Genomic DNA, 17,139 nt, shown 5'->3' with positions numbered 1-17,139 from the left:
TTTAGTAATTCTTATTACTAAACCACTAATAATTTTTTTTTGCTTTGAAGATCTTATTTTTGCGCTTAGAATATGATATATCTATTTCTACATTTTATTTTTATTCCAAAATCTACCACCTATAAGATAAATTAACATTATTATATCTGTTGATATATAGCTGAACATTTCCTGTTTTGAAAACGTGTGTAAACTTGGCAACAGAGAATCGATGAGTATGTAAATAAGGGGGTGTTCCTTGCCCTTGTACACATGTTGAACTCAAACAAAATTGTTGTTTAATAATTCTAGTCTTTCAATGTTCTAAGGGTTTTTAGAAATACTTAATATATGTAAAGTTTCTGGAACCATCTTTCAGTCGTCAGCAGTTGTTTAAGCTATAGTAAAACATCATTGTTCACTGAAGTTTTACTAGCAGAATTTCTGGATCTGGTATTCAAGAGTTCCCCAAATCCTAATCAAAAAACCAGTGACCTTACTCTTAGCAGTGAAGATGAAAGTACATCTGAGGAAATTGTATATAAATCTGTTTAGTACCATTTTTTAGTTCTCTTGTTATTAAATATATAACTTAGCCAAAACCTTTGATAAATTTCACACACATTCCATAAATGAATTTAATAAGGTGATTCATCACTGCTTATTAATTTTAGACCGGCATACGATAGCATTCTAAGAGGTATGCTATGGGACGCAATGGTATAGCTAGGACTCTCTCTATATGTGTCAACGGCTCTTTCATCCCGATATTATTCAATATTGCCTTGAAGAGTGACAGAATTGACCATCGGGATCTTTAGGAAGAGTACTCCTGGTACTCTGTAGATGTATCTTGGTAATAGAGTGCAATTTCGAAAGGGTAACAAGTCTTAGGTACCTAGGGGTCATAATTAACGAGGAAAATAGTATATCTGACGAAGTCAAAATAAGAATTCAATGTGAATGTAGAAATGCATGCACGCTCTAAAATAAGTTATTAGCAGCAACAATCTTTCCCGAGGTTCAAAAATTAAAATATATAAAAGTCATACAATTAGTGATTATGTACGGAAGTAAAAGTTCGATACTTACCAAGGAAAACGAGCGCAAGCTAAAGATTTTAGAACGAAAAGTTTTGCGTAAGATCTTTGGATCATGCAAAGACCCAAGAACAAGTGCTCTCCAAGAACAATCAACGATATGACTGAGCTCTATGAGCAATCATACATTATATAAAGCCGGACGGTTAAAATGGGCAGAATATGTACACCGGCAACCAGACTCGAGTATATCGTGTAACCAAAATGAAACATAATTGCAGATCTAAAAGCCATGGAAATAAAATACGATTCTGACCAAGGGTTAAAAAGTTACGAATGATGATAATAATGATTCCATGAATTCATAGGACTATCTTTGATAAAGTATTGCTGTCCATCAATGTTTTACTAGCAGAACCTCTGGATCTGGTGTTAAAAAGTTCCGCATGAGAAATCTTAATCAGAACAGCAGCTATTTCAATCTGCTCTTAGCATTGAAGATGAAAGTGCATCTGATAAACTTAAATATTAATCCTTCTAAAACGATTTTTTAATGGCCCTATTTTCCATCTATAGCTTAGCCAAAACCTTTGAGAAAAAATCTACAACCACATATAGGGAGCAATTTTTTATGCAAGAGATCCCATGAATTATGTAAGCCAGAGTATCTTTAATGGAATATCGTTGTTCACTTGTGAATGTGTCAATACGCAATTTGCTTTCAGCATTGAAGACGAAAGCACATCTAGACAAACCCAGGGACAGGGGATTATTTCTAATTCCAGGCAATCCATGAATTTCAAGGACCAGATTAGATGATCTCTAGTGGAATACCGATATTCCACCAAAATTGTATTGGCAGAATCTTTAGATATTATGTCAAAATAATGTCACGACCCACTATCATAATTAATCCTAAAATCAAGTATTTGTCTCTGTACAAAACATTAAATTATTTACCCAAAACCCTATTAAGTACATGAATTATATATGTAATAGCGGTTATGTGACCCTAATACATAGTATATTTCCATAAACATTTCATACATACTAATGATAAGTGAAACACTATAATCAACTTTTTATCGATTTTATTTTTTTCCTTTTGTCCGTTTTAACTTACAAATAGTAATAAAAACTAAAGTGGAAAATAATTTAACCCTGTCGGGATTAATGGCAAGTCTCGGATTATTTTTCTTACCCGCTTACCTGGCATTCGCTTTGTATTTCAAATGGGCGTTTCATTTTCTTTTAAAATTTAATTTAAAAAGTGCGCTGTAGGCACTATTTAAATCTATGCAAATTTAATGACGAATAGGGATAACTGTGTTCGGCGTACACGAGTGACGTAAAAACTATTATGCCATATACCTTGCCCCACTAGTTAACATGGACTTGGCGAATTTTAATCTCGTTTCTTCAATTAAAATTAAAAGGATAAAAGAACCTAAATCTGACAGTTTTATGAGATTTTCTATGTTGAAAATCAGTTGCCGTGTATACTTTTATTCGTTACCTGGAAAAGAACAATTAATTATTATGGCCCAGGATAATGTGAAGTTTTTAAAAACTTTTTATCTTACTCGGTTTAATAATGAAAGCAATTATATGAGGATTTATTAAAATTTTTGAAAGTAACTAATGGTTTGTTTTTGTTTTAGGTAAGAAAACTAGGAAGCATCATCTCCACCGGCACGTAAGTTAACAAAGTCACTTAATCAAAATAGCTCTATTTACAAGCTTTTACAAAATTATAACGACGTACCTTTGAATTCAACACTAAGTTTTTTTCTTCTGAAAAAATAGTTATAAAAGTGTAGTTGCAACTATCAAATTTACAACATATGTCATTATGTATTGAAAATTCTGGTGTATTTTAAAACACTATTATTTAATTATTTTCATACATTTTTAAATTACTTCCACATTTTTTTTAATTGTAGAGATTGAAGACATGATCCGTCTATTTTTTTTTTTTTGAAGACGTGTATTTTTTAATTTTAATTTTATAACTGCATTATTTTCCATACAAGTGTCATTAAAATCGGCAGAGGTGTTTAAAAGTTTTCAATTTAAATAAGGACAAAGTCACAAAGAAATACATCGCCAATATATGTAAAGAAATTGAAGAACATGGAAACAGAAATGACCCTAGAGAGAGAGAGTTATTTAACAAACTAAAACAGCTAACAAGAGTGTTTATACCATAGAACTGGTCTGTTTTGAACTAAAAACTGATATCGATGAGATCTTTGAATCGTGGAGGACCTACTGTGCAGATCTGTACAGGAACAAACAGACTCCAACAGAGAATTTATGGCCAAGTAATTATCCCAGAGAACCAGGGATACTATTTTTCGAAGTAAAGGAAGCGATTCAATCGTTTAAGAAAAACAAATCCCCATGAATCGATGCCATACCAGAAGAACTTTATTAAATATTGGATAAAGGGAGCGTACAAAATGTTCACTCTATCTGTACGGCCATATAGAACTCTTATACTTTCAATATACAAGATCCGAGAATTACCGAACACTGTCACTAATTTCTCACGTCAGCAAAGTCAGAAGACTTTAACACCTTTAAAAACTAGACTAAAAGCCTATTTAGACCGCCAAATAACCCAAAAATAGGCAGGATTTGTAAAAGGAAAAGAAATTAGGGAACAGATACTAAACCTGAGACAGCTTTTTGAAAAATCTATAGAATAGTAAGTACCCGTTGATTATCAAAAGGCATTTGATTGTATCTACTGGGTTAAGCGTCAATCCATCTTGATAAATATGGGAGCTCTTGTCCATCTGATATCTCTTATAATAATGGAACGAGGAGTCAGTCAAGACTGTGTGTTTGCACCCGACCTTTTTACCATGAAAAAGTTTTTAGATGGATGGTCTAGAGGTATAACAATAGCCGAGAAAAAATCATTTCCTTAAGATTTGCTAACGACCACCCTCATAGCAGCGACAGAAGAGGAAATATTAGAACTTCTCAGATGAGTGGAACAAGACCGCAAGAAAGTCGGGTTAAAATTTAATTAAAAAAAGACTAAACTACTGATGGTCGATATATGTAACACTTTACAGTTGACTGATCTTCTAAACCAACATGACCTAGTAGAGAGTTTTTTAAGCAGCAATGGAAACTACAAGGCAGAAGTACAAATCATGGCAAAAAGCGTCATGAGCCAGCTAACCAAAATATGAAAACATCGCACGATCTCCCAAAATATAAAAATGGGACTTGTTAAAGCTCTCGTCTTCTCTATCTTTTAAAATATGCTGAAGCATGGACTCTTCGTGCTTCTGACCGTTAGAAAATTGACACTCCTTTGAAATGTGGTATTGAAAGCGAATTTTGCGAATACCTTGGACGTGCTGTCCAAGGTATTCCAGCACATCCCACTAACGTTTCTATTTTAAATGAATTGCAAAAAACCAGATTATCATTAATCTGCCTGCAACGGATTTTTCAGTTTTTTGGTTATATAGCCCGCCGAGGTGCAGATCATTTAGAGAGACTTATTATAATTATATATGGGAATGTTCCGGGTAAAAGAGCAAGAGGTAGATTTCCGACTAGGTGGACAGATCAAGTACAACAAAATAGGGCCCGCTCATTTTCTTAAGCTTTTGGAGATGTAGAAGACCGAACAAAATGGAAACAGCTAGTCAAACGTATAGCAGGAAATCACGGTCCTTGCAATCATGGAGCCACTGGAGAGAGATTTTGATACTGTAATCTTAGAAACTACTTTTCTTATTAAAGTGTTTTAGAGGTAAATTTAAAAATATGGTTAAATTTTGAATAAATGTTAATACTTGTAATTCCATCAATATAACTGCACCACTTCCAGCAGCAGAAGCGGCTTCGTCCTAGTTTTTTTAAATAATTATGTTTTCAAATCACTCAGGAACACTTTTCACTCAATTGATAATTTAAACTGAACTTAATTTTTTCATCAGTGACATCAAACACTGTTTTAACCACGGTCACTTCTTCCTCTCTGTTGATGACCATAAGCTGTTGCATGTCATGTACTATAAGGGAATCTCCATAATCTGGCACTTTGGTGCCGCTCTAATCGTATATACCTAAGCATCTCCAAATGTAATGCTATTAAGCTTTCCAGAATAAGACATTCAACTAATCGCATTTATTATTAAGGATCTGGGACTGCCTTTAGACTCCAATTTAGAGTTTATTGCATACATCAATTGCATTATAAACAAATTAGTTAGTAAGATTCATTAAAGGTTTTACCAGAAACTTTAATGATATTAAAATACTGTATTTTGTCTTTGCCTATGATTATACGTATCATAATTTTAGATCAGAAAGAGCTCAATGTCAATTTTGCAAGTACATTATAGATTTCTTACTGATCAAGAGCGTGTTTATAAAAATAAATATAAGCCATCCTTATCTCTCTTCACAAATGTCCTTGTATGTGGCATCTCGCTCCACCGAATATTTTTCTATACCGTTTGGATCTTCTTCTTGATTTCTTTAGATCTTTAAAACTTTTGTCTTAAGTTTTGACTGGCCTTTACTTATAGACTAAGATATTGTCTCTTTTACTCATTACAGAATTATTTCCAAGTCAAAAAGAAAGGAAGGGGAAACTAATCGTATGAGCTGGATGGATATTAGATAGCAGCTCTTCTCATAATTCAATCACGGGACGCGTAGCTCAAAAAAAGCTTAATGCTTTTAAAATATTATATTCAAAGAAAGAAAGTGTTCAACTCGATTTTTTGATAACAACGACAACGTTTTATCTTTGTCTTATGTCTTCGAACTGGACGCATATAAAGCATACCAACATGCCTCCAGTTCGAAGACGTCACCATGTTAGCGATTCTGACAGGAGTAGAATTATTGGTCATCGAGATGTTGGCTTGTCTAATTAACGGTTTGGAGAAGAAGGTAGACCTGTTACTAGGCGTATAGACTATCGTTGCATTTGAGTCTTTGGACTTTATTCATACCGTTGACGCTGACTTCTGACTACTATCGTCAACGTTTGAACTGGAGCAGAGAACGGCAATATTGGGAGGCAGAAAGGCATAATGTTTTCTTCAGCGATGAATCGTGATTCTGTCTACGTATGTACGATGACCGTAGGAGAGTCTAGAGTAGATCTAGAGGGCTGTCCACACGTTCCCCATATTGCTGGTCATGCTACGGACATTCTTCAAGAAGCATGCGTTACTGTTTTGGCTACCTCGTTTACCGGACTCAAATCCCATTAAACATGCGTGGGATATGATGGGGAGGAGACTTACCATTTTCCACTATCCATTCCAGACTCTGGTACAGCTAATCCACGAAGTTCGAGTTGCTTAGAATGGAGTGTCACAACCAGACATCGATCACTGATTTTGTCATACAGGAGTGTATTCAGCTGCGGGGTGCCAAACACATTATTAATTAACTTATTACTTGTCTATAAAAATTCTTGCAAATATTTTCACTTTATTCTGGATGTGAGTATTTCACAACTTACCTTCTATTCATTTATGAAATAAAATATAGTTCTTACGAATTATAGAAGTTAAACAGCAAAAAGAGAAAATAAGTGGTTGTTTAACACAATAAAGCAAATAGTGTTCATCAAACAACACCTAAAAACGCCATTTCTTTTGGCAAAAAAAGCCTGTTAAATAAGGTTAGAAGTTGGAGAAGTATTCGTAAAGAGATTGCTTTCATATATATAGATATAAATGAGGGAATAAAAAATAGATTTCAGATATTTGAAGGAACATCAGAACGAGGAGAAGGAAGATAAATTAGATTTTATGCCAGGTTAGTTTACGAATCGGCCTTAGACTGGCGGATTAGTTCTTCTGCTCTTGATATTTTCGGCTAATCGTTATCGGCATCGTTAAAGAAGGTTTTATTAGGGAAAAATGAAATAAAGCCTGTTTTGTTCCAAACTTAATGATCGATCCTATAAATAACATTTTCTTTTTGGGGCTCTCGGGGCTGGAGCTGGAGATATTGGTACACTAAATTTTTATGTTAGGGAACAGAGTATAATACGGTTTTTTTCCTTAAACAAGCGAAAACATTTTTGTTTTTTACTGTGATAAGGGTCAGAAGATGTTTATTAAAGGCCTCTTGAGCCCAGATTTTAGGTGCTTTCGGTTGTTTAGGTGTCTGTCTGTGGTCATAAAAATATACCCTACTTTAAATAACCATAACTTCTTGTTTAGGACTTTTCTGAAGATAACAGTAGTATTTTAACCCACGGTTTTTTTTAAGAAGAAAACCTTACAAAAAGGGTATTTTGTAAAGTTATAGGAAAGTTTTAATAAAGTAAGTAAGCTTCTTATTTTATATACATTATGTGCTTTAACCTGTTTATTGTTTTCCTACTTTTGTACGATATCTTGCTTATGCAACGTACTTTAAACAAGCTTTTTTGATTCCCATTACAGAAAAAAAAAACCTATAATTAGTAAAATACTTTAGATGCAAAATAAAAATTTAGTATTATAAATACATGTCCAGATAACACGTTTTTTATCACAACTAAAGGGCGGCTTAGGTTTATTGGACGGAAATACTAAGCTGACTAAATATTAACACAAGGCTAATAAATTTAACATTTTCTGTAGTATTTAGTTAAAAAGCCTTAAAAACTTTTATATGTAACTTTGAGCTTATTAGAGGCAATTTTAGAAAACACTTAAGTCAATATTGAAAACATTTAAAGTAACTTGAACTCACCCTTAAATATAAACATATCTAAATATCAAAATTGCCTATGTATTTGTCTGCTCAATGCATTAATTATCTCCCTTGTGCCTTACTTTATTGATTCAACTACAGTATTTATTGTTGTTTCAACGATGGAACTATTTCTGACAGAAATTAATTACACTCTTAGACAAACATGTATTTATATTTTGTTAACGTTTCGATCTCTATAGGACTCTCTAGGACTATAAAATTTAGTTGTCTATAACTAATGAAAAAAAAACATTACAGAAATAAATACATTAGGAATAGGTGATGTTCTTGAGTAGCATCCATAGGCTTTCGGAAAATTATGAGTGCTTTCAGGTTCTGCAGACGTTAGATCTTGGTTTGGAGATTCCTTACGTACGTTCGTTCCTTACATCTATTTTAGTAGATGTTTTTAGCTTCTTTCAGTCAAATGTCTGATATTAACGCAATGTCAAGGTATCAACAACTGGATCATTGTAATGTTTGAACCACTTCTCATGGACAAGAATGCCGAGTTCTCAGCAGATGTGTCAGTGGCGTTCCAGGTAGATCTTTTTCGCCAAGATGGCGCATCTCGCTATTGAATAGTTTTTGAATGTACTCGTAGATTTGGGGTCACTATCGAGGTGCATTAGTTTCTTCTTCACATAGTTCGCAGCCATGTCCTGATACTGGTAAGCTGTGATCATGGTATTTGTTTCATGTTCCATGTTTCCTTTGTATTTATTTCTGCTTTTTCTGTGTCAATGTCCATGGATTCTCATTTCTCTGGGATTGTGGATATCTTGTTCAGGTCAGTCAGGTCTTGTTTTTTTTGTAGTACACTTTTTGCTTGCTTTCCATTATTTTTACTAATTTCCTAGGTACTTATAACCCATGCCTTAATGCTTGTGTTTCTATCTAATTTAACATTTTCTTTATTGGCAGTTTTCCCTTCTTGAACGTCGCGTGCGCGCATTTCTTTACTGAATTCTTTCTTGAACTTTTTTTTGGTTGGTAGGTTAGCTCCTTTTCTTCTTCGCTATTAATTTTTGGTCATCAATGTATAGCAGGTGGTTTATTTTTTGTCTTCACATACAGAACAGGTGAGGTGAAGGCAAATATCCCTGATAAATGCCAGTCTTGATTTTGATGTATTTTTCTTAACCAGCTGACGATATGTGACCAAGTCGCAGCTGATCTGATGGAGATAATAGCAACTGTAATAACGACCATAAAATGAACCGATGATGCAAATTTGGCATATCAATAGAATGTTCAAATTATGTATAAAATTCTTTTGCAGTTCTGACTAGGACGGTCAAGCAGTTTAAAATGGAAGCTAAATAAAGTCTAAAAAAGTTTGCTGATTACGAAGCTTATGCACCAAGAAAAAACTTCGTTAACGGTTAAAGAATGATCGATTAACCCAATCAAAAACTTAGGGTAAATAGGCGCCAATGAAATAATCTGATTGTCGCAATGAAAGTGGTCCAATTGGAGCTAACAGATGTTTTTTTAATCACAAAATAGGTAAATGGATTACTACAATCGAATAGATATATTTTAGGTATAATATTGATTAATAACCATTAACAAAAACTTTGATTATGGCAATCGAACTGCTCGTTTATCACAATAAAAAACTTAGATTATTACAACAAAACTCTTTGATTGTAATAATCAAATCCCTTATTATTATTATTAGAAAAAAAATCGCTTTATTATTAGAATATATAGCCTTCAATATCTCAGAAAAAATTTAATGAGAATTTCCTAATAATTCCATGAAATTATTTCTAAATGGTATTGCAAGTTATAAATCGTCCTATAAGAATAAAGAGGCAATATCTCTGTGTATATTATACACTTTCAAATTAAAAATATAATTTTTGTTTTTTTTTATAAATTATTAAATGTATGTCTGTGAATAAATTTTAATAATTTAATGATGTTCAGAACTTTTCTCTGTTTCGATATTTTTTTTCAAAATATTTCATGAAAAACTTTCCTTTATCACCATATATGAATATTAACATAAATTTTATTAAAACTATGACTATTTGTTTAGGGAAGGATAATTAGATGTATAAAAAGACAATAATATGTAACAATTATATAAGTTTATTTAAATTAAAAGTGTCAAACAAATACTCAAAAAAGAACGAAAACTTTTAAGTCTTAAAAATGTTAAACTATATTATACTAATAGGGTGACCTTTTGTATATGACCTTGTCATGTTTCTCAAAATTTTGTTTAGTAATATAAGGCTCGTCAAAGGCCCAAAATAGAAGAAAAATATGCATAAGTAAAGTTACTATCAGTATTATTCATATAATATATTTGTAATTACAATGTAATTATAAATTTAGATGTCTTAAAAAAAATAGAGTTCGTTATATTTTAAAAGTAAAATTTGAGAACATTTTTGCAAACGATATTCGTGTAATAAATAATTTTTTGGTGATTCAAAATTTACCAAAAATACTTTTACAACTTATAGATATCACAATAAATAATATGTTAGGATATACAACTATTTGACAATTAATGCAAAACGCATTAATTGCAACAATGGTATAAAAACTTACCCTGGTAATCAAACTGTTGCAGCTCGATTTTTCGATCTTTGTTTTCCTTCAGAACCCCATTTGACACAACAGGCCACGTTTGGTATATTATGTCTTTGTCTAAGTATTGGTTAAAAATCGCTAGCACAGCCATTAATATAGTAAATCCTATAAGCTATAAAATTATTATACTTATATCTTAATTGTAGTTAGTATGTCGCCATAAAAAACAAACTTATATTTCGAGAAACAAAATCTTACGGAGTTAGTGCGGGACCGTTCCCCCTTCTGCATACCCATTGTCTACAGTAGTGCCGCTTTTTTAAATTTCTAAGTCGCCAATTTATTCCCTTAGGAATTCTCTTTATAGATAACTAAATGTGATTACGTAATGTCGTCTCGCCAAAGATTCTATATTAACAACACTGCCTAGGTGCATTATGGGATACGCAGATTAATTGTGGAAACAATTTAAAGCAGTGGTTCTCTGGCTGCAATCGAAGTTTTAGGAAACCATAATCATCGGTCTATTTCTCTAGTTATAATCAAACGACTTTTATCGTTCCTATTTTATGACCCTAATAGAATATTATCGTTAACCGTAAACGAAATAAACTCAATCGAACTATTTGATTATTGTAATTTATAAATTATGTGTTGACCATAATGTGTTTTTCAATTAGATGATTTTCGCCATCTTAATACAATTGAGTAGGTCCTATCGAAAACTTTAATAGGACCATTTTTTTGGGTGTGAACTTGTGAGCACGTGTTAAGATGACTATTTATTTTCATAAAATTAAGAAGGAGGATAATAAATAATAAATTTATAAAAGATCATATCTTATGAAATACTGTAATTTGAGAAAGTGGTGATTCACTAATGTCCATTTACCATTACTATTTTATGCCTCTCAGTATAAAAGCGACTAATTTAATAAAACCTCCTGATCCTGTTTTTGCGTGTAAATATGGTTTATTATAGTTTAAAAGAAAATGTCTTTAGTCCTTTGTGCTACCTTCAAAGGAGAATGTGCTAAAAGTGCCTGCATATTTAACTGCCTGTATTTAAAATTATACAACAAGGTTTAACATACACAATATTGTTTAATATTTTCACCTTCTATTGCAAGGACGTAGAGTACACACGTAGTTGAATAAGGTTGCCCTTCACAAAGCAAACTAAATAGAGGCGAAGTTGGTGTAACTTGCGCAAGCAAGCAATTTAACAAACTAAACTCCTCGAGAATTTGAAAATCCCCTAGCGAATTTATTCCGTTTTGTATACAGGTTTATTTTAAACTGACTTAACAGGGTGAATATCAAAAAGGTCGCAGGTCTCAAAATACCGGGGAGGGAATTCCATTTTGTCACCGATATTTGGAATTTTAGCATAATTTTAAAAGGACAGTTTTTCTTTCATCCCTTCCTTGTTGATTTTGCTGAGGATTTTCGAAAAGCCCGCGGGTTTATTTTGCCATCAATATTTTCATCCTGATCATTATTATTATTATTATATCTAGAAGCTTTTGTCGGCTGCTGTTTCTGACGTTCTAAGTAAGCGATGCGACATGCTTTTCAAAATATTTAAATTAAATTTCGTTTCAGTTGGGAAAGGCTTTTGAGGAAAACTAATGTTTTAGTTTATTCGTTTTCAAAAGGCTTTTACAATTTAGTAATTATATTCAAATGTAAGGCACCATATGAAAATGTATTTTTGCAGACACAAATAATATTTCGTTTGCATAGGAAAAAAAGCAATTACCTCATATAGCAACACTGCCTGGCATATGAGACTCCAATTCTCATCTGGCTCTTTTTAGGGCAACAGTAAGTCAAATAATAAAAAAATTTAATCTCCGTGGAAGTGTTGTTCCTCTAAAAAAACTGGCCGACCAAAGAAGACCACTAGTCGTGTTGACAAATTAATTTTGAAAAAAGCAAAATTTGACCCATTCGCAACTTCAAAAGAAATCAACCTGCATTTGGAAGAAGAAGGTGTGGGTTCAGTTAGTTGTCGTACCATTAGAAGGAGACTTCAATATAGTAATTTAAAAACAAGACGCCCTGCAAAGAAACCACTGCTAAGTTTAAAAAACGTACGGGCGCGATTGAGCTTTGCTCGAGAACATAGTCACTGGACAATCTCCGAATGGAAAAAGGTTATTTTTAGTGATGAATCAAAGTTCAATTTGATTAATTCGGATGGCAAAAGATATGTTAGGCGTCCTGTGAACCAAAGGTACCAACCAAAGCATGGAGGTGGTTCCTTGATGGTGTGAGGGTGTTTTTCGGGCTATGGGATGGGTCCACTACTCTTGATAGAAGGCACGATGGATCGTTTCATGTATAAAGACATACTGCAGGATGTTATGGTACCTTACGCTGATGAAGTTATGCCACTCAACCACTACTTTCAACATGATAACGATCCGAAACACGCATCCAAGGTCGTTAAGCAATGGTTGACCCAAGAAAAAATTAATGTTATAGTCACCGGACCTAAATCCAATCGAGAACATTTGGGATTACATTTATCGTCACATCCGATGTAAAAATTTCAAAAATAAACAAGAACTTTTTGAAGTTTTGAAGGCATGCTGGATATCCATTGACACGTCCTATATTGACAATTTAATTAGGTCAATGCCCAAAAGGTTGGTGGAAGTGAGAAGAAATAGAGGCTAAGCATTATTGAATAAAACCTTTAAATTTTCTATACATATTATATAGTTTATATATGTTGAAATCCTTATACTGACTGGATAAAGAACCATGTTTAACATGCTCTTCTACCTCCATATTTTCGGGATTTCCTAAAAAGAAATAATAAAAAGGCAATAGCACAACTTTTATGCAAACAGTATGGGAATATCTCTTAGAAGATTGAAAGGCTAGAATTAGTAAACAACAACTATGTTTGAGTTCAACATGTGCACATTCTTATTCCTAAAACAGCTTCCAAAAAAATTTGAAATGGCAACATCACAGGCAAAAGCTGATGTCAACTTGACAAACGGCGGTCATAAACCTAGAAAAATAAAAACTTATTAAGAAATCTTTACTATCACCAAATTATAAAATATTTAATTTCCATAAAAATGCTTTTTATTAGATAAGTACCTTTACTCTAATAAATTACGTTAAAAAACGCATAAAGAGTTTTCAAACGGTAACATTATTTATAATTTAAAGCATAATCTATTAATAATAAATATTTATCATGTAAATATTTTTTTGACGACGTCACTGGTAAAGATCATTGGCGATCGAGCGGCGTTGCGATGTTGTTGCCTTTTTATCTAATAAAGGAACGTTATCTACCTTCATTTGACTTTGAATGTTGACTTCTTTATAGAGTATCTTATCCTATTTTATGAAAAAAAAGGTTCATATTTTATTAAAGAGTAATAGTATTATTTTGCGCCTGTCCAAATAAGTGTCAATTTTTTATGATATTATAAAGTGTATTTTTTTGCCATTTCTACATAAGCATTTGAAATTATGACATCAGAGATGTTGCAAGCAAACAAACTGCCTATAGTTCCACGGCAATGTTAATTCTAGCCTTTCAATATTCTGCGGAATGTCTTCAACCCTTTTAGTCTGTACGACAAGGGTCTCTAGAACATGATGCCAAATGACTTAAAATTGGGATCTTTAAAAAAACATTTATTGGTGATGCAATAGTTTATAATAGTTATTATCTTAGTTACAATACAGATCTGTGTCGACTTTTGATGGTGGTATGACGATTAAGATTCTGTAGTTTCGTGTGTAGGCTTTGTTGCTTTTAGTTTTTTATTACCTATTAAATTTGGTTTAATTGAGGACTTATACTTAAGATTTTTCTTGTTATCAAATTTTGTATTAATGCTATTTTTCCAAATAAACGATTACTACTACTGCATTTTTACCTTACAAGCAGGCTATTAAAAAAAATGTATTTCTACTTTGATAAGATCCCATTTTTATGTCTGAATGTTCCCAATCAGTGAACTTAATAAAATACGGGAGAATCTATCAAAACGCTATTATTCTGAACCCTCATATGCTTGTTAGCGACAACATTTTACTTTTCAGTTCGCAGAGATGCAAAAGCTAAAGTATACTGACAAAATGAAATCGACCGTACGCAGCTTTGATCCTCTAAAAATGAGCTCGCTGAATAAAAAAAAAATAAAAATATATATATACGTCTTTCATCTGAAAGGGCAATATTTTGAATAACGAGACAGAAAAAAAGCCAAAGTCGCAGCCGATATGAAGACGAATACAAAAGAACAAGAACTCGTTGTGGGACGCGAATGACATACAATTGTTTACATCGGCATCGCATCGTTGCCAATGTAAATGATGCTCTTGATTAGGCCTAATTTAAGCAGGGAACATTTTGACATATCATTAAGAGAAACCTCTTTAAATTGCTTCTGCTGATGGTTCGAATTATAGGACTTTTTTTTTAGTGGCCATTTACTTTTTTTTCTCCTCTTGGTTGCAAATATTTGGAAGAATATCAGACTCAATTTATAGGGTGACTTGAGATTGAATTTTTTTTTCAGTATTTTCACTTTATGATCACCTCAGTCCGCACTTGCTTAGACCTATGGTCACCGATACCACGCGACTAAGATCAGCCAATTATACTTTAGGCAGGATTAACCTACATCTATAAAGACCATCGTGGAGAGAAGTTGTTCCTATCTGTTCTTTATATTATTTTTTTTTGTTAATATTTGTAAAAATATCAAATTCAATTCATAGAGTCTGTTGAGTCATTTTTTTCACTCTTACTTTCATACTTTAGGCATAGTTAATTTACATACATCTATGGAAATAATGATGGATATTAAAATTTATCTTTATTCTTTTATTTACTCTATCAATTTATTTATTTATTTATTTCAATATATGGCGGAGCCCGTTTCCAAAAAAAAAAAGATAATATAATAATACAAATATAACACTAGAATTATATAATTGTTGATTCTAATTTGCCCACAATAACACCTACAATTTAACACATTTTAAAAATGATTCTACGCTCCTATTATAAATGTATTTTAATTATAACTAAAAAAATCTCGACTTAGTGTCCTGAGGATGACTTCATATAATAAGTCGAAACGTCGACATTTAGGTAAACAGTTTTCTGTTTTATTTCTGACCCCACCCAACAACCCTCCGCAATATAACACTAGAACTACGAAAAAAATATTCCAATATAAAACCTCAGAAAAACAATCATTAACAAAGCTAAAAACTTAACACTATACAGGGAACGTAGGTTAAAGTCCAAGATTAACAATTTGTTATTTAAATGACCGTAAGCTGCTGGAAAATGAATTGAAACTATTTTCATTAAAGTAACGCAAAGTCCTAGTAAGTAGAGAAAAAACCCATAGTTGGCCGAATAAAAGTATAAGCGAAACGTAAGGGACCCTTCTTTGATAGGTGTTAAAAAGAATTGCTTCTAGGATAGTAGGACAATGATATAAACCATTCAAGATCCTATGAAATGTTAAGGCATTAGAATATTATTGTCTGACTTCAAGATTAGGGATATTAAACTAGACCTATAGCATTATAGTCTTCAGCTCTATAAGCAAGGGATCCTAAGACGCTTCTCTGTACAGCCTTAAGGCTTTCAATAAGAAAATCATAATAAGATCATAATAAGACCAAATTACAGACGCATACTCAATCAAGGAATGCACCAAAGAGCAATAAAATAATTTGAAGCACTAAGGTGAAAGATGTACACTATTTTTATTGATAAAATCAAGACTACGCACACTTCTGTTAATACTATCCAAAATGTACGGTAAAAAGTTAGCGTTGTATCAAACAGAACACATAAACTGACCTGAGGTCGTTATTGTCAATTGTGTATTGATAAATAATAATTTTATTAGAACGAACAGACGTAAGATATACCAACTTCTATACACGCAGTTCCAGGCTATTGCTATTACACCACTAAGCAACACTAATTAAATCCAATTGTAAGTAGCTCAACATCAAGATATGACTTGACTTGATGGCTTTATGCAGTCAAAAGCATTAAATGAACAATTACATCACTCAAATCTCTTTTGAACAAGTTAAAAAAGAATAATATACGAACCTTGAGGCACGCCTGAAAATACTTCAATATCACTAGAAATATAATTATTTATCCTGATCAACCGTGTGACCAATCAAAAAACTATGACTAAAGTCTTACCAAGATCCATAGCCTCAGATGATTGGGAGCAATCCTATCAAAGGCCTTTGAGAAGTCTGTATACACACTATCGACCTGTACAGACCTCTCAAATTACCAATCAAATTATAAAAGTCAACAGGTTAGTGACTGTAGATCTACCATGAGAAAAATCATGCTGATGATCACTAAGCCTATGGTGCCATGACAATTGCACAGAAAACAACATGCCAAACAGGTGAGGAACTACAGTCTTATAGTACGAATTTCGCCAGTTCTCGATTTTTCTATTATTATTTTTTAGAATATCGGTCTAATAATGTAGATAAAGGTTAAAGCTCAATTTGCCATACTCAACTTTTTTGTCAATTGTTTCCTAATCGTCGTCGGCTCCAACTGTACATAAATCTAAATACAGGGTCCGGCAAAATGATCTCCCACATTTTGCGCCGCCACTGAGCCCGAATCACTAAAGAGGGAGCCAGCTTAGCGTAGTCGGTTGCCTGCGCGCGCCTTGCCATTTCTGTTGTCGCCATGAACTGGACGGGCGAGCATCGTGCCTTCGTTATCAAAACATTTTTCAAAATTAACGAATCTGTGATTACGACACAAAGAAATTTTCGTACTCAT

General features: G+C 32.8%; 1 protein-coding gene across 7 annotated transcripts in view; it reads left to right on the top strand.

Moving 5' to 3' along the window:
* Window positions 1-17,139, top strand: part of LOC126749121 (latrophilin Cirl-like) — a 278,424-nt gene that overhangs the window by 75,613 nt on the left and 185,672 nt on the right. Inside the window, exon 2 of one of the 7 annotated variants that reach the window (XM_050458769.1) lies at window positions 2,681-2,715. The exons of the other annotated variants lie outside the window; for them this stretch is intronic. The gene's annotated coding sequence lies outside the window, so the exon portion shown is untranslated. The remainder of the gene's footprint in view (window positions 1-2,680; window positions 2,716-17,139) is intronic. 7 annotated transcript variants of the gene reach the window in all.

This window comes from Anthonomus grandis, chromosome 22 (assembly GCF_022605725.1).
Source record: "Anthonomus grandis grandis chromosome 22, icAntGran1.3, whole genome shotgun sequence".
In the NCBI taxonomy this organism is placed as follows: Eukaryota; Metazoa; Arthropoda; class Insecta; order Coleoptera; family Curculionidae; genus Anthonomus; species Anthonomus grandis.
Note: the sequence above shows the minus strand (reverse complement) of the source record. Positions and strands in the feature narration are given on the sequence as shown.